Source organism: Protopterus annectens, chromosome 4.part0, assembly GCF_019279795.1.
Source record: "Protopterus annectens isolate FY-2018-M chromosome 4.part0, PAN1.0, whole genome shotgun sequence".
NCBI classification, from domain to species: domain Eukaryota; kingdom Metazoa; phylum Chordata; order Ceratodontiformes; family Protopteridae; genus Protopterus; species Protopterus annectens.
In genome coordinates, this window is record NC_056733.1 from 990,798,646 (window position 1) to 990,823,431 (window position 24,786).

The following is a 24,786-nucleotide window of genomic DNA, read 5'->3' on the forward strand; positions in this document are numbered from 1 at the left end:
CTTGCTTGCTACTATGCTTCACTTCCATGTTTCTACTGTCTCAACATAAGGGTGGTCTGCAGAAAGATTGCTGTTCATTGACTCCACAGTTGTCCCTTCAGACTTTGAGCTTACAGAATGGAGTTAGTCAAATTTTGACAATCACTAAACATGTAACTCTTAGTAAACAAAAGTTCCTGCGGTTTAACTTCTCAGGCACTGCTATGTTAAGAGACTTGAAATAAACAAAAGCTTAGTATAATAAAGCATTCAGTTTTAAGATACATTTTTCACAACTAACAAATTTTAATCTCTCATTTTTCAAAATGACCATATTCCAGTAAAGGACATATCTTTTTATATGATATTGTTTAGTTGATATTTACTTACTCATGTTTTCTTATTTCTCTAGGCTGTCTGTAATTTCCCCTTACCAGCATGTCCAAAAGTTTATGATCCTGTTTGTGGCACAGATGGGATAACCTACAGCAATGAGTGCGAACTGTGTGCAAAGAACTTGTGAGTATAAAATGAAACAATTTTCTAGGTTTTGTCTATTTTGAGTGGGGAAGGAGGAATAAAACTTAATTTGGGAAAACAAATACAACATGAAAGAACTGCCACTAACTCACGACAGGCCAAGTCTGCATATGTTTTGCCAGTACCTACTAAATCCATGCTTAGAAAAACTTTTGGGATTATAAGGCTGAGTTCCTGGTATTTGTTGTATTACTTCACAAAACTGTTTTATTTAATCTCTCAGTGAACCCACAACATCAGCAGGATGCCAGAAGTATTAATCTTTGGAAGGGATTATTAAGCCATTTGTCAGATTTAAAAAACAGTAAAGTTCTGCTTGGCTGATAATGAAGAGGTTGTATTGTAATGTTTTCACATATCAGATACCTTCATTTTCTAAGTCCAGATATTCTGATAAACTTATTTGCTCCTGAAAACATGCAATTTATGTGCCCGACTTCTCCGCAGAGTTAAGAAGTCCATAAGTAAATATTTATATATCTCAAAAGTAAACTTAAACCTTACCTCAAATCACACTGACTATGCCCCTGTGCTAACCCAGATTAAACAACTTCCCCTACCCATTATAACATAATTTGTATCACTTATCTTATTGAGGGCATATGCCTGTCTTTATAGTGTCTGTCTTATCAACTAAACCAGCCTACTTTTTTAGGACTTGTGTGTAAAATTTATAGTATGAGTGTGTTCAAGTATTGCTTATAAAGTACATTCTCTACATTTCTCATTTTTGACATGTTTTGTGTGACTTTCTAATTAATAGTAAACAAAGCCATATATATAATTTGTTCCTATATCCCTCCTGGCAACAACTTAAATACACTAGAAAACATCCTTAGCTGGCTCTCCTGTACCTTTCCTCAGGAAACCATAATCCTAGGAGACTTTAACATTGACTGGAACTCTTGCATATCTCCCAAACCCACCCATCACCTCAACCTCTTTACCTTTCAACAAACTATAAACTCCCCCACTAGAATTCACAAATCTACCAATAAACAAGCCATCTTGGACTGGATATTGGTCAATAATAATCCTCTTTCTTATAAAACTGGTATACTTCCTGACAATATCAGCGACCATCTTCTCACCTACATCACCAAACAAAAAAACAACAATTTAAATCAGCCCAACTATCGTATTATACGTAACAAAAAAAACTTTAACCTTCCTAGCTTCCTCAATGAACTCAAACTGTATAACTGGTCAACTCTAAAACACCTGCCAATTGAGGAAGCAGTTGCCCATTTTAACAACACATTCCTCCAAATTCTTGAGCATCACGCCCCCTCTCGCATAATTAGAACAGGATCCAAAGCTGCCCCATGGCTCTCTAAAGATACCAAGCAAATGATGCATTTAAGAATTAAACAATGGACAAAATGGAGAACTACTAAAAACCCAACTGACCACCAAAACTTCAAATACCTTAGAAACACTACAAAAAAACTTACCTATCTTGATAAAAAAAATTATTATCTTCAACACCAACAAAATCAAAATCATAATCCCAAAAAATTCTGGTCAGGAATCAATAAACTGCTCCATCCAGGCAATACCAAAACACCTACTCCAGCTAGCTTAGTGCAAACTCCACCCAACTTAATAGCCTGTACATTCAACACCTTCTTCTCTGAAACAGTCACCTCTCTAGCAAAGACCATGATTCCCCACACTTCCCTCAAAATGACCTCTCCTCAAAATAACACCCCACTCTAACATTTAATACAGTCTCCACAACCTATATACACAAATTACTCTCAAAACTAAAACCTTGCACTCCTTCAGCCGACCTACTACCAGCTGAATATCTGCAGCTTGCAGCAGCTGAAGTAGCATACCCAGTCTCCATCTTAATTAATAGAACAATAACTGAATCCACTATTCCTTCCCTATGGAAAGTCTCCCATATCATTCCTCTGCATAAAGGAGGAAACACTAATGAACTTTCCAACTTCCGTCCTATAGCCTTATTATCACCTCTATCTAAACTTATGGAACGTTGTATACACCAACAATTTCTACATCATCTTTTACATAATAACCTACTTTTTGACTCCCAACATGGTTTTAGACCTTTCCATAGCACCTCCACTGCTCTTCTCTCCTTTTCAGACACTATCAACAAAAATCGCAATAACAATCTCTTCTCCTCTGCTTTATTTCTTGACCTCTCTAAAGCCTTTGATATGGTGAACCATCACCTCCTGCTAGACACTTTGAAATGTCTTTCTCTCGAACCTTTGGCATTGCACTGGTTTGACTCCTACTTGAAAGATAGACAACAAGCAGTCCTCTGGGACAGCCATCTTTCCTCTCTACTTCCAGTCACTATCGGTGTCCCTCAAGGATCCATCTTAGGACCCCTTCTCTTCTCCATATTTATTAATAACCTGTCTACCTCTCTTCCCACCTCCACATGTATTCAATACGCAGACGATTCAACTCTCATCTGTTCAGCTGCTTCCCCAGCCGAACTTCACTCTTCTACCCAACAAGTCTTTACAGCAGTAGAAAAATGGTTCCAAGATATCTGTCTCCTCCTTAATCCTAAAAAAACCAAACTATTACTTCTCTCCTACCCTTAAATCCCCCCTCTCTCCTTTTCAATTATGTCTGACAATGGCACCATCATTACACCTGACTGTTCCACTAAACTACTAGGCATCACAATAGATAATAAACTAAACTTTGATTACCACATTGACCTAACCATCAAAGCTGTTAATAAAAAGATTGGTGCTCTTTATAGACTTAAGCCTTTTCTAACAGCATCTACAAGGGTGTCTCTAGCCCAAACTCATCTCATCTCCACACTATTGTATGCCTCCCCTTCCTTTATAAACCTTTCAAAATCTAACCTTCAGAAACTTGCCACAGCCTATCATAGCATTACCAGGTTTGCCACAGGCTCCCCATTTCACACCCATCATTGTGTTAACCTCAAAAAGCTTGACTGGCTCGAACTCCAAAATCTTATTCTCCTACATCAATTAGTCATCACCTATAAAATCCTCAACTACCCTTCTAATACACCCATACTAAATAACCTTGTTGTCCCTTACAGGAATCTTACTTCCCTTCGTTCAGCCAACAAACTACTAGTTGCCACTCTCAAATCACACAACAAAGCTGGTGACTCCTTGTTTACAAACGCCATTGGCTCATACTGGAATAAACTTCCCATAGAACTGATCTCTCTAGGCTCTTCCCAACTTTTCAGGAAACAACTGAGGAACTATTTTGTGTCTCACTGGCTATGCCCCTGCTCAAACCCTGACTGACCCGAGCATCCAACCCTCTTCTCATTTCTCTCCATTTACCTCTATGCTTGTCCCTATCACTAATACTACCCCCTCATTTCTCTCCATTTACCTCTATGCTTGTCCCTATCACTAATACTACCCCCTCATTTCTCTCCATTTACCTCTATGCTTGTCCCTATCACTAATACTACCCCCTCATTTCTCTCCATTTACCTCTATGCTTGTCCCTATCACTAATACTACCCCTCATTTCTCTACATTTACCTCTATGCTTGTCCCTATCACTAATACTACCCCCTCATTTCTCTACATTTACCTCTATGCTTGTCCCTATCACTAATACTACCCCCTCATTTCTCTCCATTTACCTCTATGCTTGTCCCTATCACTAATACTTCCACTCTTCTGCAACTATCTACTATCCACTTGGATACTACTTTACCTCTGCAACCTGTTATCCCCCCCAAATTTATAGGTTGCTCCCAGCTATGCTAATCTGCCTCTTAATATATTGCCCTGGCACAAAACCATTATAACAATTGTTAATACTGCAAATACCTAAAGACTTTTATGTAATTTACTACTTTCTTTCTTTTATGGCTGTACTATTCCTACTACAGCAAAGAATTTGCAAATATAAATCATCTCTATGTTATAACTATAGCTTTATTAAGTTTGCTAATTATAGTTTCGTTTAAGTTTGCTAATTATAGCTATTGTCAATTTGCTTTAGTATCTTTACTATACTACATTAGACTAATTTTCTTATCATGCTTATAATTTTGCATCCCGTTGTACTATTTTTATGTTACCTTCTAGTATATAGTGGAGCTTTTCTCCTCAGGCCTCTGCTGAAAATGGACATGTATCCAGCCAGACTAGCCCGGTCAACAAATGTAAAATAAAATAAATAAATAAAAAATAATAGTTCAAATGTCTTTTGTAAATATCATTGTCCTTATATATTGGTTGTTTAACTTGTTGAGCTTTTCTCCTCATGCCTCTACTGAAAATGGACATATATCCAGTTAGACTAGCCCGGTCAACAAATGTAAAATAAAATAAAAAAATAAAAGAAGACAAATTCACATGCATTTATTTGCATCGTTAGTAGGTGTATGCACTAACTGGTTCAAGGTGTTTGTGTTTATGAAGTCTAGGAATCTCTGCACCTAGAAAATTGGCTTATATAGTATTCCCAGTTTATACAGAGATACTTACAGTCACACATGAGTATGGTATTTGGTTGAATGCTGAGTGTCTCCAATAGATCTATTTTTTTTTTATTTTTTTATTTATGATTTGTTGACCGGGAAAGTCCGACTAGGTTCCACAGAGCCTGTTTCAGCATCTATGTATGAGCTATGGTTTCTATGGGACATAGGTTGCTAGCATAAGGTATGAAAATTTGTCTATGTTAATGTGGATGTGCAGGAACTCAAGATCATCATCCTGTTTAAGCAACCTAAAGGTACTTTTCTTACTGATGTATATCAAGACATCTCCACCTTGACTTCCAAGATGACTGCACACTGATCAACAGCTTAACTTCATCTCTCCCAGCATGAATAACTTAGGAAAAAACAGCCAGTGATATTGTAAGCTTGAAGAAACATCACTTACTGGCTAGTTAAGAAAACTGCCTGAATGCTAGGAAAGATGAAACTAAGACAGTCTTGAAAGAATATCAGCTATTAAAGATTAAGAGAAAATCCTGCAGCTGTTCAGCAAAAAGCAGTTCAAGTTCCAGCTTTGGTGCAAGACATGGCTCCAGTAATCTAGAAGAAAAAAAATAAGTCCAAAGTGCTCAGAGCTTATTAAAATAAACTAAACAATGAAGGAGTATATTAACTCAGATAACAAAAGGCTAGGAAAAATGGAAGAAGCTTTAAACAAATATTCAGATGAGCTGATAAAACTGCAAAACTCAGAGGCTGAAATGAAAAAAAGGCTGGCTGAGTATGAGACTGTTCAAGAACTACTGTATCAAAAATGAGTTAGAGGAGAGCACGCTGGGAAAACCGGAGATTTTCTGCTGTACCAGAGAACTAAAAGGAACAGACTGTATTCATTTTATGAAGGTACAAGTAAGTAACTGGGCTGGTATTCCACAGTTGGAACTGTCAACTGAAAGGACACACAGTGTGTCTGCTCCAAGTCTGGCCATAAAAAAGCAACTAAGACCTGTATTAGTAAAGCTGCAACTCTACCAGCAGAAAGAGTTAATCTAGATAAAACCGTGGCAAAAGGGAAAAGTATTAAAAGTTGGAGACAGTAAAATATTTGTGGAAAAATGATAATTTACCATGCACTAGGTTCATAGGTAATTACTTGGCTAATTGCCCTGTGGGTCATTTTAAGCTTAAAAAAATCACTCTCAAAGGTGACAAATGCTGTATCTTGCACCTGTAAGGTAAGCACCTTAACCATTATATCAATCCACAACCCTAGACAGAAGAAAAACAAATTTACTCCAGTAATCATAGAATGTCAAAAGGCAGGTGTGAGATTTAAACTGCTGTGTCCAACTGTGTTCACAGGATCATAGGATCATAGGAGGTTACTAGGCTAATGGCCCTGGGCCACTTACAAGACTAGTAAAGAGTTTATCCCCAAAAAGAAAGCTCAGTCAGCACCTGTTGCCCCTGTCAGTGGGGACAGAGGTGGAACCCTTGGGGCATATTTGTGGTTTGCCATCCACTCATCAAGGTTGCACTTGAAGAGGGTCAACAAGGGGCTCTGTTTGACATGTATGGGAAGTCTGTTCCAGATATAGGGCAGCCTCTAGGAGTCAAACCTGTCTCTCCAGCAGGTTTTGTTTATGTTGCATATTAGATTCAGGCCTTATGAATCTAGTCAAAATGATTGACTTCAACAATTGGCTTCTTATGTCATTCTAAGGGGATCCAGTATCTGTCTGCTTGGGATGACATGGTCGACAGACTACGATGCCTTGCTACAGATGGCCTGCACCTGTCACCCCTGGGATTCCGGATACTAGCTAAGGCTCTTGCTGCCTATAGTGCCTTTTTTAGGCAAGGTTCAAATAACAAATTCACCACTGTAACAGGAACAGGCAAGCAAAAACTGAGGGTAATGCTACTCAAAGCTAGAAATCTAAATCTCAAAATGCACTCACTCGAGGCACTCCTTGAAATGGAGAACATCGATATTTGTGCAGTGACTGAGACCTGGTTCAAGGATCCAGAGAGCACCCCTGCACTACCAGGCTATAACTCATACCACACTTTTCGGCCATGTAACCTGGACCGAAACACCAAAGGTGGAGGTGTGTCCATATTCATTAAGGATATCACACCTCCAGGCTAGTTGCTCAGCATAATGCATCCGAGGTTATCCAAGTGCAACTAACTCTGGGCAAAATTGCAATCCAAATTATAGCTTACTACAGATCCCCCACCATGCCCCAGGATTCCCATTCCTCTTTTCTTGATGTACTGGAAAATATTAGGGTTCAAACAAACACCCTAATAATGGGTGACTTCAACTACCTCACCATTAACTGGGAAAACTACTCATGTACCAACTCCTTAGCTCAACGCTTTTTGGAATTCATAAACTCCAATGCCCTGGATCAACTTATCCACACCCCCACCAGGGGCAACAATATCCTAGACATAGTCATTACCAACATGAGTGACCAGTGTTCCACACCTGAAGTCAACTCCTCGTTGGTCTGATCTAACCATAAGCTAATCACCCTTGATATCCACATCCCACCCCCACCCCCCCATTAAGGAAATCATGGTAAAAAATTCCTCCAAAGCCAACTTCATGCTTCTTAAGATAGAAGTGGTGAACGTCACTACACCCATGCAGATAGACAATACAGTTACAACTGCTGAATCCTACACAGATGCACTCTATAAGCACTTACACGAGTGCATGGATCATGCTATCCCAAACAGAATGAAGACGCTATCCTCCAAAAAAAGGGAAGCCGATCTGGTGGTCCTCTGCCATAAACAAACTGTACAACAGAAGGAAGAAGCTGTTGCAAAAGAGAATAAAATCCCATGAGTGGAGGATCTCCCTGGGCAGCCTCATTAAGAAGCTGAGATCCCTTATAAGATCCTCCAAAGCTAGCTACAAAAACAAAATCACCACTAATTCTAAGGACAACCACAAAGCATTCTATAGCTATGCCACAAATCTCAATGGCAACACCCAGATCTGCTTTGAGTTACAGCACAAAGGTACGGAAATTACAGAACCAACTGATATTGCTAACATCCTGGCAAAAAAATGCAGAGTCCCTGTAATCACAACTACGCAGGTAAAAGTTGTACTCTCTAAAGCCAAAAACACAGCATCCATGGGACCGGACAACATCCCAGGCTGCGTTTTACATGAACTTCAGAACAAACTGGCTTCCCACTTAAGCACCATATTCAATAATTGCCTCGCATCAGGCTTTGTGCCCACTGAATGGCACACAGCAACAGTTATCCCACTCCACAAAGGGGGAGCCACCACTGATCCCGGGAAGTATCGACCTATTAGCCTGATGAGCCTGGTCTGCAAGGCCATGGAACGTATCATCATGGAACTCATAAACAAAGACATTGGTAACCTCCAAACTCTGGATCCCACCCAGTTTGGGTTTGTGAAAGGCAGATCATGCCTACTGAACCTGTTCAACTTCTTTGAGGCAGTCACCAAAGCCGTAGATGAGGGTAAGATGGTTCACACAGCCTATCATGACCTCGCCAAGGCTTTTGAAAGCATCCCTCATTCTGGAATTATAGCTAAACTCACTAAACTAGGTATAAATTCCTACATCACAAGATGGGTTGCCCACTGGCTCACTGACAGAGCCCACACTGTAAAAGTTGCAGACTCCAAATCTGACCTCAAAGCAGTGACAAGTGAAGTACCACAGCATTCCATCCTAGGACCTCTCCTGTTTGGTGTCTACTTCTTTGAAGTACAGGCAAACACAGAAGGCCTCTGGCTAATGAAGTTTGCAGATGACTGCAAACTAGGAGCCATAGTCAAGTCCCTGAATGTTATGGACATCCTACAGAAGGGCCTTGCTGAGACAGATGCCTGGTGTCAGAGCCATGGCCTCAAGCTCAATGCCAAAAAGTGCAGTGTCATCCGCTTTGGTAAAAACTCTGTACCCATAAACTAGCACATAGCCAGCAATCTACTTAACACCAAATGTGTGATAAGAGACCTTGGGACCCAGGTGGATAGTAGTCTCTCCTTTGATAGTCACATTGCCACAGTAGTCAGGAAGTCCTTCTACATGGCACACCTCATCATAAAAGGGTTCTCATCCAGGAAAAAAAAGGTCATTGTTCTCCTCTACTCGACACTCATTAGACCCATTATAGAGTACAATGCCCCTTTTGGAATGTACCTCACAAGACATCTGCAGCAGCTGGTAAGGCCACAGAAGTACCTCATAAAGAGGACTACTGGCCTCAATCAAATGCCCTACACTGACCGGATCAAAAAACTCCAGCGTTACTCCGTAGCATATCGCCTACTCCGAGGTGATCTCTGCCTAACATATAAAGCTATGTTAAACCCAGAGCTGTTGGACATGCTACACCTAACGAAATCCCAATCCCTCTGAGCTACACACTCTAGGGACCTAAACCTTGTCACCACAATAAACAGGACATGCTGGAGGGATAGATTCCTGCCCCAGAGACTTCCCATACTCTGGAACAGGCTACTTATCTATGTCAAGCAAAGTTCTTCATTAGCACTCTTCAAGAAAAATCTTGATGGGGCGTGGCCAAGGATGAACACAGGATAGCAGCAGATTTCTTCAACTCCACCAATTTCATTACACTGACAGGAATTAATTACTTAAAAAATTAATTTTTGAAGTAGTTTTCCTTCTAAATATGTTTGTTTTATATAGTTCTTGAACTATATCTAAAAAAGAAAGGAAATTTTAACAATATTCCTGTCAGAAATCACATTGGAAATTTTCCTGTCAGTTTATCAGTCTGAAATGAGTTCCAGTAAGACAAATTCTCAAGACTCCAGCATCAAGAAAGAACTTCAGTCTCTGATAACTATAATCCAGCAACTTACTGCTAAGATGGATAAAATGGATACTAAAATTGATACCTTCATAGAAAAAACTACAAAACAAATAGACTTGTTACATATAGACCTGCAACAACAGAAGATCCAGATGACAGGCATAGAAGAAGCTGTGAATGACATGGAAAATAGAATCCAAGAAGAGGAAATCAACATTGAGTTTCTGCTGAAACAAAATACACATTTACAAACAAAGCTGGATGACGTGGAAAATAGATCTAGGCGCAATAACATTAGGATTTTTGGACTGCCAGAAAATATTGAAGGTAACAATATTACTTCTTTTTTAACAACATTGCTCCCTAAAACTTTAGACTTACCAGAAGCATTCTCTTTTGGTATCGAAAGAGCACATAGATCTATAGCTAATACTAACTCTAACAAAAACTATCCTAGATCAGTTATAGTTAGATTTCTGTCATCTTTTGATAAAGAGATGGTTCTTAAATCTGCTTGGGCTAAAGCTCCTGTTAAGATTAATGAGACAACTGTGCGTTTTGACAATGACTATTCTTCCTTGGTAATAGCTAAAAGAAAAGTTTTTCTGCCACTAATAAGAGAGCTTAAAAAAGCACAGTTTAAAACATACCTTCTGTTTCCTGCCAAGTTAAAAATCTTCCTTCCTGATGGTCCTAAAATTTTTGATGACTTAGACTCTGCTTTACTGTTTATCAAAAAAATAAGATTTTGGATAAAATAGAGGAAATGGAATGGGCTAGTCCTTCATTAAAGAGACTGGCAACTGAAACTTCGTGGAAGACTTCAGAGAAGAAGAAGAGACTAAAGAACAAATGATTTGTTCTATGTTTTTTTTTCTTTTTTTCTCTCATCATTTTACTTCATTATTAATCTTTTTAAATATAGTTCCTGCATTTCCAGAAAGCCACAAATGTTCTGAAAAAGATTTAATCAAAGTTATTCTCTGTGTGCAAAGAAATGTTTTGTTTCATAACCAGTCAAAATATCTGAGGAACTAATAACAAGCTATCATTCAATTTGTTTCTCTTTCTGAAAAAGAGAAGTAAGGTCAGTAATTTGATACATTTTTTTTCTTTTTTTTTCTCCTTTTCTTTTCTTTGTTTAAACAATGACATTCTATTTAGATTATGTAGTGGGTAAAGGGTGGGGGAGGGCAGGGAGAGAAGAGTAATGGAAATATGATAAATGGAATAATAACATATTTATTCCTTGTAAAAAGTTTATATGTTCTTCAAATGCTATTCCTAATTATACTTTCTTGATTATACTGCTTATGTTTGTTTGTAAATAATCTGTCATGCCTTAACTAATAATAATTAGAACTAAATAATAGTAAATAATATGTTTTATTTTTAACTCTATTAATATAAACAGTAAGTAATATTCCATTGTATATACTTCTTATAGCTTTCTCTTACATTTTTTTTTATTTCTGCTTTACACTCTTTTATTTTCTACTCTCTTTTTCTTTTCTTTATTCTTTCTCTTTATTTTTTTCTCATATTAATATATAGAAATGCTTTTGATCATATAGACACAGTAAATAATAAGATTTGCATAAAAATTGAGTTGGGACATAAATATTGAGTTTTATTACTTATTAATAACTTTGGGCTTAATTTCACTTACATAGAGGCTGTAATAACCTGTAAAATACATTGCGAAGGTTTTGTCATGTTTAGATGCATTTACACTACTAAATTAATGTTTGTCACTAGTTTTTAACAAGTTTCCCACCAAAATGTTAAGGGAGACAATCTGGGATGTGGGCTGCCTCATGCACAGTGTCCTCGAGTTGTTTAAAAAGCTTCAACTCTCAGAATTCTCACAGAGAAGCTGAAAGCAGTCATTCTGACCTTTGACCTAGATATCACACTGACACATCACAGATTCAGGAAGAACACTCTACCAGGAAGTAGAACTGATGCAAATGTGACTATGTGAAGGAAAATGAACTCTTTGACATTTAAATGTGAATTATTTTATATAATTACTTAAATATCTATGTTATAATTCATAAAATATGTCAGTTATAATGATTTTAAATGATGCAGTTTCTTGTAGTAAGTAAATGTCTTATTTTAGAAGGCATAGAAAATGAAACATTTATTCAAGTGTTTTTGAAAATCTACTTGACTGCAGCATACTAATCTGTGTTAAAAACTTATGTTCCAAACATATACATTACTATAACTCATTTAATTCATCTGATTGACAAGCATAAATAACTTTATAACTCTATTCTGGAAGAAATTGTCATGTGATATATTTTAAAGCAGTAGTATAGATATACAAAATACAGATTTTTTTTTTACAATAATGCAAGTGTTTCTGAGAATTTGCATAACTATGCAGTATGATTTATAACAATTTCTATAAATATATTTTATTCTATTGACAATAATGAGTATGAGTAAAATGCTCATATACAAGCAATTCAAGGTTTTTTTGGAAGCTGTTGACTGCATTTACATGACAGAAAATAGATGCATCTTAATATATGTAATGTCTGAACCATATTAGCCAAAGTTTTTCATTTAAATGAATGTTAGAACTTATTTTTACATACTTTGAATACATTAATATGTAAATATGCCTTCCTTTTTTTTTTCCTTCTTCTCTCTTTCTTTCACTCTCTCTCCCTCTTTCACGTCTTTTATTTCTCTCTCTCCTCTTGGTTCCTAATATCAAGTTTATTTGAATGCTATTTGAATACAAGTATATTATATTACATAGATGTATATAGTAGTATGAATAGTTTTTTTAAAAAAAAAAGTTTATTTTAGTTTATATGATGTTGTTTTATCAAATGTGTAGTCTTGTCTTGCTAGATAATTGAATTGAAACCTGTTAATTTAAGTTAAATATAACCAGTATTAAATTGATAAGGTGGTAGCTGAGGTACTGCTGCTTAGGGTAGGGGGTTAACTTGAGTGGTAAATACTACTCTAAGTTGGAGTTTTTAACTCCAGGCTGGATGCAAGGTTTAATCCTTACATTATTTTCACTTGTTCATTGTTATATGTATATAGTTTTGACATCCACAATATATTTTGTACACTCATTGTCACTACAAACAAAATTGAATCATATACAAAATCCCATAAGAGATTCAATAAATACAGCTATATTTAAAGGTACACCTAAAGGAGGAGATGCAACATTACTTATGTTGTTATTTGTTATTTTGATCATAAGATTCTTAAGTTTTAAAAATGCCAAATGACATCTTTAAAAGGAATTTCTTTAAACATTAATGGATTGAATAATCTGTGTAAAAGGGCAAGCCTAATAAGATACATTAATTTACATAAGGCCAACTTAGTCTTCCTGCAAGAAACCCATCTCTTGAAAAAAGATATTGATAAACTAGCCACAAACAAATATACAGTATTGGTTAGTTCAGAGCACACTCAGAAAAAGAGGAGTGGCTATTTTATGGAATAAAAGTATGCCCATTCCTAAAACCATTAAGTCTTATCAGGATGACAAAGGAATGTTTTGTGTGGTTACAATACAAATTAATGGGAAGACTTACACTTTAATTAATGTATATTGGATACCTGGAATTGGTATTAATACAGTGAAACATCATCTTGATAAGATCATATCATTCTCTATAGGAGATATTATTTTAGCTGGTGACTTTAATTGTATACTACATGAAAGTGATACTACCACTATAGGAAAAAGAAGAATTACATCTAATGCAAAACATTTAAATGATTTTGCTAATTCTTATCATTTGAATGATATTAATAATCAGATAGATTCAAAATCATTACCATACACCTTTTTTTCTAACAGATACAAAACTTATTAAAAATTGACAGGGTCTTTATTTCTAATCAGATGGTAACAGATTTAATTAATTCCAAAATCATTTCATGTCCTATATCTGATCATAATTCAATTGTTTTTTGAATTCATGATAAAAAATACTCATAATGTTCAGATCAAAAGGATACCAGCATACTTAACTCAACTAAAAGACTATAAAGAATATATACTTTCAGAAGTACAACATTTTCTAGACATAAATAATACTCCTGAAGTCTCCATTGTCTATGTTTGGGATGCCTTAAAATCATATCTATATGGACAAAATATAAGATGGTATAATAATAAAAGGAAATCTTGGGATAAGGAATTGTTAGATATTCAAAGTAAATTAGACTCTTATAAACATAATAATAAAGAAAATATTATGGATAAGAAAGTCATTGAAGAAATAAACAAACTAAATGAGAAATACAAAGAAATTTTAACTCATAAAGTTAAAATAACTCTAGAGAAATACAAGTTTTGTCTTACTCAATAAGCCCCAAATACTTACATAGACTTAAAAATAAAACAAAAGGTTGAATAAACAAAACCATATCAAAGAAATCTTTTCTCTAAGGAAAAGAAGAATGTTTCTAGTCTACCAGAAATACTAGATGAATTTAGAAATCACTTTCACAATATTAACAATAATAACATTAACATGGAACCTAAAGATAAAATAAAGGAGTTTATAACCACAAACATGAATAAAAAGCTTAATAAACAACAGATTAAACTATTGGACAAAAGTATTTCATATACAGAGGTTATTACACAAATAAATAAGCTTAAATCAAACAAAGCACTGGGTAATGATGGTATTATACCAGAGATATATAAAATCCTTTCTAAAAGTACATATTCATTAATACATAAGGTTTTTATTTTGGCCCAAACTGAGTTAATAATCCCCCATCTTGGCAATATACATTTATCTCGCCAATTTTAAAACCTAATAAAGATCCAACTAGATGTACTTCATATCGGCCCATCTCATTACTTAATGTTGATTATAAAATGTTTATGAGTATTTTTGCTGATAGATTGAAGACAATCATTCCCGGCATTATAGATATAGATCAGACAGGCTTCATTGTAAATAGAAATACTTTTGATAATATAAGAAGAACTTTAACATTAATTGAGTTTGCAAATAGGAAAAAGAAAGATTTAACACTTATTAGTCTTGATATAAGTTCAGCATTTGATTCAGTAAGTTGGGATTATCTGTTTACCTTACTGAAGTGCACAAACTTCTCAGATGCATTTGTAAATCTAATTGAGCATTTATACAAAGGAACGTTGGCTTATATTAAGGTAGGAACATATATTTCACAAAAAATACCCATTCTTAAAGGTACAAAACAAGGATGTCCACTTTCTCCACTATTATTCACTTTAGTAATGGAGCCTTGGGCTAATTTGATCAGAAACAGTACTGACATAGAGGGTTTTGAAATAGATGAAAATACAACATCCAAAATTCAACTTTTTGCAGATGATGTTCTAATTACATCAGCAGGATCTAATTCTTCTATATGGTCTCTATTTGATAAAATGATGAATTTTAAAAGTATTTCTGGTTTAATATTCAATGAAGAAAAAACTAAAATACTACCTATATATACACGAAAAATATTCTCATTAGTGATTTTACTAAATATGTACCCAATTCAGGTCAGATAACTTATTTAGGTATAATACTATCTAAAGATATTAAATCTATTATATATAATAATTATAATACCTGTTTTCTTAATATACAAAATCTTTTTAATACCTGGAATAATATGTTTTTTTACTATGGAGGAGAGACTTACAATTATTAAAATGATAATATTCCCCAAAATTTTATACTTAATACAATCAATAATACTTCCACCTACAAAAATAATTATCAAGAAACTGAATACACTAATGTTAAATTTCCTATGGGCACCTAATAGACCTAGGATTGCATTAAAGAAACATACTAATAGCTGGTCTCAAGGGGTATTTCTTTTCCAGACTTTAATTTATATACTATCTCTTCTATTGTAAAAGTTATTACTTTATTAATAGATCAGTCATATGTCGCAAAATGGAAAGATTATTGGGAGCTAATTAGTATGCACTTCATGAAAATCTCCTTAACACATAAAAATATGATTGTAAATAACTCCATGTTATGGTTACTAAAGGAATTTTGTACTTCACCTATTACACCTAAACATATGGTTTGTTACCCATTAAATATTATTATTAGCTATCGTAACTTTATATTCATGCACCCTAAGTATAGGGAATGGAATTTTATTGTATTCCCTATAATGTATACTCAGGGTATGCTTTTGTCATCTACTTCTGAAGGAACTCATTTAGCTATAGATAATGATCTAAAGTACTGGTATCAGTTGATATCTGATAATAAAGTTAAAAATCTAGATTTCTTAAAACAAGAATTTGATCTAAGAGAAACTTGCTGGTTAGAGGTTCAGACCTTTAGACAGCATCTCATTGATAGAATAGATCTAATGTCTATAACAGTTAAAGAATCTATTCCAACACTGATTGATTGCTTGATATTAAATTTACAACATAAAGTTTCTGATAAAGGTAAACTTTCATACATACATAAAATTATCAGACAAGAAACTTTTTACAGTGTAGATACATACTGGAATTATTTCACTTCTATTAATGGGGACCCACCAAATCAACAAGATAAACAATATATATTGGAATCTGCCTATAGAACTACGTCTTCCATTGTCTGGAGACTTTATACATGGAAATTTTTACATAGATCTTTTTATACACCTTTGATGATGAATAAAATAAATAATAAAGATAATCTATGTAAGAGATGTAATGTAGAAATTAATGCTGACTGGGCTCATATGTTTTATGACTGTATAAAATTGAAAGAATACTGGAAGTCAGTTAATGAATTTTTGCAGGCTCTTTTACAGATAATTTCATTATTTCTAAATCACTTATATTATTCAACACACCTGTACCTCAAAGTGTTAAAAGGTTAAGCTTCCCTTGTTATGGTCTATTCTAGCAGTGGCTAGGAAAATAATAACCAGAAATTGGATTTCGGATACACCTCCTTCGTTCAATGAATTTAAAAATGTTATGAATATAGTGTGCCATATGGAAATAAACACAATTAGGTCAAGAACAACTAGAAAAACATCTTATTATATTGTATGGGATAATTTACAAAATTTGTTAAAAAAATCCTAATTTCAATAGCATGGTATTTCAGTTTAATTAATTGATCTGATTGTAGTGGATGTCTTTGTAAATACTTTAGTTGTTTTGTTGAATGTTATAATCATATCTATTTTTAATTACTTGTATAAAATTGTTATGATATTTCTCTTGTATGTTAAAACAATAAACCTGTTTTGAAAAAAAAAAAAAAGAAAAATCTTGATGAGTGGATGGGAAATAGGAAATATACCCTGGGGATCACTTCTGTGTCTCTGCTCGACAGTGGCACAGGAAAATAACTTTCTTGAGTGGCGTAAGCCAGGGAACTTTGTTGGCTAGGCTTACGTAGGCCCTTGGGCTGATAGCATAGTACCTACCTATGAACCTATGAACCTATGAACCTATGAGCGGGTAATGTGTGAGGAGTTAGACTTATAGATATGAAGCATCTCTAGTAGGGTAGGGTCCGAGATTGCCTTGTAGGTGAGACACAGATCACCACTGAGAAATCTGTGAAATACAGAATAGAGTGATAGTGATATGAACCTGTCCACATAGGACATATGTTAAAGGTCATGGATTCTCTTTGTGAGGTATTTCACTGGCCTTTCCTGTTGGTGCAAGTGTCTGGGGGAGGTACATACCAAACAGGGTGTTATACTCAATTATTAGTGTAATGAGGGAGGAGTATAGAGAGGTAATAACCTCCTTTTTTTCTGGATGCAATCCCTTTACTTACGAGATGAACCAAGTAAAATACTTTTTTGACCACTGCCGTTACATGATGGTCGAATGTGAGGTTATCAACCTGAGTGTCCAGGTCTCTCACCACAGGTTACGTGCTTAGGGGGTTGCTGTTGATGTGAAAAACACTAGGGGCAGTGATTTTGCCGAATGGTATGATGATACATTTTTTGTGTTTAGCTTGAGGCCATGACTTTGGCACCAGTGATTAGTTGTTGTGAGACCCTCTTGCAGTATGTTAACATCATTTGGGGAGTCAGTAATAGCACCCATCTTACAGTTGTCCACACATTTGGTCAGCCACAGGCCTTTTGTCTTTGCCTGGACGTCTGAGAAGTAGATGTCAAACTGTAGGGGTCCCAAGACACATCCCTGGGGAACTCCACTAGTGACAGGTCTGCTGCCAGAGGTCGCGGTGTCTATTTTGACTTTGAGGGTCCTGTCAGTGAGCCATTTGGCCACCCATCTGATGAGATAGGGATTTATGCCAAGTTGTGTTAGCTTTTCTATGATGCCCGTGTGAGGGATTGCATTAGAGGCCTTGACCAAGTCAAAGTAAGCTGTATGCACTGACTTTCCCTCATCCAGGCCACTAGTGACAGTCTCAAAGAGGTCAACCAGGTTCAACAAGCAAGATCTGCCCTTGGCGAATCTGAACTGGGTGGGTTCAAGTGCTTGGAGATTGCTTATGTTCTTGTTTATGAGAGCCATAATAATATGCTCCATGGCATTACAGATCAGACTTGTCAAGCTAATAGGGTAATAGTTTCCAGGGTCAATAGTGGCACCACCTTTGTTCAAGGGGACGACAATGGCAGTTCTCCACTCTGCTGGAATGAAGCCTGTACGTAGGCTTTGGTTGAATAGGGTGCTCAGTGGCGAAGCCAGTTCTTGCTGAAGATGGTGTAGAATACAACCTGGGATACTATTAGCTCCCATGGAAGCTGTGTTCTTTGCCGTGGCAGGGCCATTAGCACTGGATGTATGGAGATGTGAGGTGCAGGATAAGTACTGTGGATGTCAAAAATGCCTTTAAGGGGGCAGGGGATGAAGTTTATGCTGAACCTATCTGCTAGCAGGTTGGCTAAGTCAACAAGATCAGTGTAAGTAATACTGTTAACTACTAATTAGGAATTAACCTGGGCTTTGGAGGTCTCTGACATAGCTGAAGAAGGCTTTGTGGTTTCCCTTAGTTTCATAGGCTAGTTTTGATTCATAATTGCCTTTGGAGGCTTTCACTAGTGATCTAATTTGCTTGTTGAGACTAAGGAGGGAGTTTTTCCAATTTGGAATATGAAGTAAATATGAGAACTCTGAATATAATGAAAAGATTTCCATAAACAATAAATGTTTCAGTTTGTCTTTCATGCTATAACAGAGGACTTCATTTTTTTCTCTTAGTTTATATGCAGACTAGCTGATAATAGGACAATAAAATATAGAACACTAGTTATTGATTTCTGAAATCATGCACGTTGTTTTCACATCTGGGGGGGTAGAGATAAAAAAAAGAAACCAATTAGTGTAAGTAGAAGCAAAGGCAATAACATGCATCTTAGCATGGATAACATCAATTTCAGTTTAATTAGAGTCTGTGTTAGCAGCTGTCTGTTTGGCACAAATGTTCCTATTATTTAATGTTGTACATAGTTATGTGTGTTTGTATTAAGTTTATAGCAATGAACAAAACATACACAAGTGTTATTTCAATATTTATAGCAATGAACATTTTATTTGAGGGTTTTTAATAAGCAAAAGTCTTATAAAATATGACATAGATTCCACTGTTGATAAGAACAACTGTACAAAGGATTAACTTGACAAACATTAATGGGTGCATGTATCGCAAAAAACTGGAAACATACATTTAAAAAAGCTGCCACATAAAACAGGAGAAAATAATGATGTCTTACTATAATGGCAACACTTTCCATATTACCTTAGAATGTAAATGGTCTCACAGGCATAGATGAAAAGGAAAGAATATTTAATTATATTAATAAATGCAGAGTGCAAATAGCAATGCTACAGAAGACACATTTGAAAAGAACTCAGCATTTGAATCTGATAAACAAAGGATATGAGGATGGATATTCAGCAGAATATCACGGAGAAAGGAAAAGGGGAGTACTTATATTAATTGCTAGAGGAGCTCCAGTAGTGATAGAAGAGAGGGGGAGATATTAATGCCAGATTTGAGTTAGTAAGGGGCTATACTGGCATGTATTTATATTCCACCTAAAACTGCTATTATGGAGAGTGAACACATTTGGGAGAAATAATCAGCTTTTAGCAGGGAATATTACTTATAGATGGGGACAGGAACTTGATTTACAACAATGAGGATGTTTCTGGGAGGCCTAGAAAGGAAAATTTAACAAAAGAGGATGGATTTACAAAAATATTTGGTATGGAAGATGTAAATTCAATAGTATGAACTTGGAGGAAATTTACATATTATTCTCCAAGGTACAATAACTGGGATAGACTAGACAGAAATTATATTTTGCAGGAACACATGCATTTAATTGAGAAAACTGGCACATATTCATTAACTATTTTGGATCCTGTGCCAACAATTACTAAGATAAAAATGCAGAGTAATGAAGTAAAGGTGAGACACTGGCACTTTCCCACCTACCTATTATAAAGAGAGGAATTTAAGGAATGGATAGTTGGAATTATCTGGGTGTCATTAGGTAGGATAGAAAGTACTCCAGAAGTTATAGCTAGTGAATGGGGTAGCTAGAAAGTGGAATTTAAAAAGAGGTAGAAATAAAAGAGAAAGAGATCTGGTTAGGAAGTAATAAAAATTATTTAAAGGGTTTGACAAAGGTCAAAGTAGTAGAAAATAAGGGATCTCTCAGAACAAGAAGAGGTGAAATTGCAGAGTGCTAAAGAGAATATAAGGGACATGAGTACCTGGATAATATGGATGAGTTTAGAAAGGTTGCTGTTAAGTAAATGATTTTTTATAATAACTCCAGAGCACAACTTTTGGCACAATGACTAAGACAACAGAAAGCAGAAAGGTTTGTTGCCAAATTTAGGCCAAACACCATGCCTGATACACTAGTAATAGGTGACTCTATAGTCAGACACACTGATGTCCCACTTACCAGGCTGAACAAGGAGAGGGTGACTGTGAGCTGCCTATCGGGAGCTAGGATCCGCCACATAACACACGCACTCAGGTCACTCCAAAGCAAGTACAAATATGACTCTGTCATTGTCCATGCTGGCATGAATGACCTGAGACGTACCTCCCTGGACTACATGAAAAGAGACATAGAGGAGCTCTCTGATTATGTAGCCCAGGCTGGTATGACCCTGACCCTGAGCAGCATCTTGCCCTCACCAAGAATGATGCCACAATACAAAGATGTGATGATCAGCTTTAATAATTGGCTCAAGTACTGGTGTCATTCTAAGGGGATCCAATGTCTGTCTGCCTGGGATGAGATGTTGGACAAGCCACGCTGCTTCACAAGGGACGGCATACACCTGTCACCACTCAGCTTCCGGATATTGGCTAAGGCTCTTGCCACCCCCATAGTGCCTTTTTGGGCAAGGCTCAAAAGATAAACCCACCTCCTTAGAAAACAAAAATGGAAAAAAACTAAGGGTAATGCTGCTCAATGCCAGAAGTCTAAATCTCAAGATGCAGGCACTCGATGCACTCCTCAGTATGGAGAACATAGACGTCTGTGCAGTAACTGAAACCTGGTTCAAGGCTCCTGAGAGCACCCCAGCACTACCAGGCTATACCTCGTATCATGCTTTTCGGCCCCAAAACCCGGGCTGAACCACAAAGGGAGGGGGAGTGTCCATATTCATCAAGGACACCCACACCTCCAGGTTAGTAGCAACACATGAAGCATCGGACACCATACAGGTGCAACTAACCATAGGCAAAACTGCTATACAACTGGTAGCATGTTACAGACCATCCTCCCAGTCTCAGGAACCCCACTCAATCTTCCTGAAGACATTGGAGGATATGAATGTATCACAAAATACCATCATACTGGGAGACTTCAACTACCCAAACATAGATTGGGTACACTATTCTAGCCCTAACACTCTAGCCCAAAGGTTCTTGGAATTCATAAATTCAAATGCACTCGAACAACTAGTCACCTCTCCCACTAGGGGAGATAATATACTAGACCTGATCATCACAAACATGGGGACAAAATGCTCCACACCAGAGCTATACCCCTCACTAGTGAGATCTGACCACAAACTAATCACCCTGGATATACATATCCCACCTCCACCCCCAGCACAAAAGACCACAGTGAAAAACTTCTCAAAAGCAGACTTCACTCTTCTTAAGACTGAGATGGTATCCTTTAAGCCCACTGGGCCTGTGGATACCACATCCCACAATGCCGAATCCTTCACAAATGCTTTCTATGGACATCTCCAAGAATGCATGGATCATGCAATCCCAAATAAATCCAAGTCTCTCTCCACCAAAGGCAAGCGTCCTGTCTGGTGGACCTCAGCCATTAACAAATTGTATAACAAAAGAAGGAAGCTACTGCACGACAGAGCAAAATCCCATAAAGGGAAGACATCTCTGATCAACACTAGCAGAAAACTATGTTCTCTTATAAAAACATCCAAGGCCAACTTTGAGAGAAAAATCGCTAAGGACACTAAAGATAACCACAAAGCCTTCTTCAGCTATGTTAGAAACCTGGGCGGAAACCCTCACTTATGCTCAGAGTTAGTTCACAACAACAAAAAATACACTGAACCTACAGATATTGCCAACATTCTGGCTGACAGGTTCAGTGCAAATTTCTCCCCTCCCTCACCCCCAAAAGAAGAAATACTTATCCCAGCTGAATGTAATCTCCCTGTCATCTCAGATGTTCATGTGAGAGCCACCCTCAACAAAGCTAAAAACACAGCATCAATGGGACCTGACGGTATCCCGGGTTGCGTGCTACATGAACTCCAAGAGGAGCTAAACCTGCACATAAAAATGATATTTAACCTTAGCCTTACTACAGGATATGTACTTGAACACTGGTGTACAGCAACAGTGGTCCCACTCCACAAAGGGGGTACCTCTACAGACCCTGGGAACTGCCGCCCCATAAGCTTAACCAGCCTAGTCTGCAAAGCTATGGAAAGAATCATCATGGAACTCATAAACAGAGACATTGGGGACCTACAGACACTTGACCCCACCCAGTTCGGCTTTGTGAAGGTCAGATCCTGCCTTTTGAACCTGGTTGACTTTTTTGAAACAGTCACTAGAGCCATTGATGAGGGCAAAGCAGTCCATACAGCCTACCTGGACTTGGCTAAGGCCTTCAACACAATACCCCACTCAGGCATCATAGATAAGCTCAACAGCTTAAACATAAACCCTTATGTCACTAGATGGGTTGCAAACTGGCTAAAGGACAGAACCCATAAAGTTAAAATAACTGGAGCAATGTCAGACTCAAAGCCAGTCACAAGTGGTGTCCCACAGGGATCTGTCCTGGGACCCCTTTTGTTCGGCATTTATTTCTCAGATGTTAAAGCAAACATGGGAGGGTTGTGGCTGACAAAGTTCGCAAATGACCGCAAACTAGGCGCCATAGTCGATACACCAGCAGACACATACATCCTACAAAAAGGCCTCACAGAAATGGACAACTGGTGCCGGAGTCATGGCCTTAAACTAAATGCCAAAAAATGTATAGTCATCCCCTTTGGGAAAAACAAAGTACCCACAAATTATCACATAGACAGCAACCCACTGAGTACAGAAAAACTAATCAGAGACCTAGGGACCCAAGTCGACAGCGACCTCTCATTTGACACCCACGTTGCCAAAGTGGTTAGAAAAACATTCTACCTTGCACTCCTTATCATGAAGGGATTCACATCCAGATCCAAGGATGTCATTGTACCCCTATACTCCTCCCTCATCAGACCCATGATTGAGTATAATGCCCCATTTGGTATGTACCTCACCCGGCATTTTCAACAGCTAGAGAGACCACAAAAGTACCTCACCAAGAGGATCAAGGATCTCCAACATATGTCTTATTCTGCCAGACTAAAGAAACTCCAGCTCTATTCAGTAGCATACCGCCTGCTCAGAGGTGATCTCTGCCTGACGTACAAGGCCATGTCCAAGCAGGAAATGATGGACATGCTCCACCTCAAAAAATCCAAATCCATCAGAACCACGAGAGCTAAAGACTTAAACCTCGGTACAAGTATGAATAGGACATGCTGGAGGGATAGATTCATAACCCAGAGGCTTCCCATGCTCTGGAACAAGATCCCAGTTCATGTTAGACAGAGTCCCTCACTGACTCTCTTCAAGACAAATCTTGATGAGTGGATGAGAGATCGTAAGTTTACCCCAGGGGTCACATCTGTGTCACTACTAGACAGGGGCACAGTAAACTAATTCTATTATATAAGGGGACCTTCACTGTGTCACTACTAGACAGAGGCACAGTATTCTAAATTTATTCTGTGCATTTTTGTACCATTTCATGGGGTGGCAAAAGCCACATTACTATGGCTAGGCTTACAAATGTCCCAGGGCAGATAGCCTAGTACTAAACTATGAGACTATGAAACTATGAAGAAAAAATAGACAGGGATCCTGTATAGGTATTAGAAATATGATGTGGAGCGTGTTACCCTTTGTCAGAACTTGTCATTTAGTCATGGACTTTATGATGTACTACAACATTCTTTCCCCTGTTCATATTGCATGATCTCACATGTTATAAATGTTTCTCATGTTTTTCTGTTTTGTCTCTGGTACATGCAGTACTCTGTATACTTCCACAATATCTTCCATTGAAGTTTCTTTCTGACCTCTACTGTGTGATTTTATTTTTAGCTTACCACTCTGCACTATTTCATCTCATTATGTTGTCTTTTCACTTTTGCTTTCTTCTCACCTAATGTCAAAATCATGCAGAAACCCATTACTTATGGTAGCATTTAGATATTCTGTCTGTGAGAAAGACAGTAATGAACTGGGATAAAGTTATCAGACTTTCAAAAGGAAATGCATAGAAGATAAGTTAGCTGTACTGGGGCTATGTCAAATTAACAAAAATGTGTGTAAATGCTACTTAAAGAGAAGAAAGTGAATACAAAGTGCACTTAAATGTGTAACATTTAAGGGAAT

At 37.0% G+C, this 24,786-nt stretch overlaps 1 protein-coding gene across 1 annotated transcript in view; it reads right to left on the bottom strand.

Annotated features, from left to right (window-relative positions):
• Positions 1-24,786, bottom strand: part of LOC122800381 (trypsin inhibitor ClTI-1-like) — a 944,875-nt gene that overhangs the window by 695,743 nt on the left and 224,346 nt on the right. The gene's annotated exons all lie outside the window — the stretch shown is intronic.